The sequence below is a fragment of the Aplysia californica genome, unplaced genomic scaffold, assembly GCF_000002075.1.
Source record: "Aplysia californica isolate F4 #8 unplaced genomic scaffold, AplCal3.0 scaffold00070, whole genome shotgun sequence".
Lineage (NCBI taxonomy): Eukaryota > Metazoa > Mollusca > Gastropoda > Aplysiida > Aplysiidae > Aplysia > Aplysia californica.
In genome coordinates, this window is record NW_004797340.1 from 1,592,587 (window position 1) to 1,593,696 (window position 1,110).

Consider the following 1,110-nt stretch of genomic DNA (forward strand, 5'->3'; position numbering starts at 1 on the left):
AGAGAGAGAGAGAGAGAGAGAGAGAGAGAGATTCAAGCAGACATTCATGGTTCGAGGAGGTTACATCGTTCCAAAATGCGTACAGCACCGTGTACAGTCGCTGGAAACAATGCAGTCCTAACATAACAAGGGGGAACCCTCCCACCCCAAAGATTCCGACTTTTTCCATTATAACATGGCTGTAACAACCCTTGAAAATATCACCGCACTTTTTGTTCTTATCTACTTCTGTGCCACCCCTCCCCCCTGTATTCAATCCCTGTCACCCTCAAAACCTCATGCAAACATACGTATACATACATCAAACACATGAAATATCTGTTTACTTTGACTGGAGCTAGTTTAACGATCATTAAGTCTTGACTGGAGGGTACCACGAGGACCCTCATACCAGCCTTTTCCCGCTTGGGGGTGGCCCTATCTCAAACACTCGTCCCCTCACCACACAGATCGAAGCCCCACGAGAGCTGATCGGCCGGCCAGTGACTCCACAAAGCGAGAGGGATATAAACCCTGTTTGCTCCGCCTCTGAGTCCAGCCCTTCAGCTCTGAGCAGTACCCCTTTGCAGGCACTTGCGCAAACAAAAACTGGGGAAACCCGCAGGTTCATCGCGGCCCGGGTGTAAGGTATCCGGGGTAGGTACCTACAGGTATTGTGACACGACGAGTGGCTAAAACTGTATTTATTGGCAGTAACAACCGAAAACAAACACCCCTGAGAGGAACCTACCGGTACACGAACACAACGTAAAATTGGCTCCTCTCAGGGGACGTAATTGTGCACTAAAGAGCTTACGTGACGTTACCCTGTTGGGGGTAAATTCTACAAAAGGCTTCCATTTATGAAACTCCCTATCAACCCAATTTAGATACTTTAGGAGGTAGGCTTGGACCATGGGTACATGTAATAAGTTATACGGGATTGAGAGAGATGCAGCATCCCAGCATAAGGACGGTCGAGATACTCGATATAAATTCTTCCCACAAGAAAGTCAAACTCGTGTCTTCTGCATGAATTCAAGTAACAAGACCGAGTCACTTCTTTTTAAGTATGCATGTACATCACTCGCTGGAATTCAACCCCTCTTCTCTCTCTCTCTCTCTCTCTCT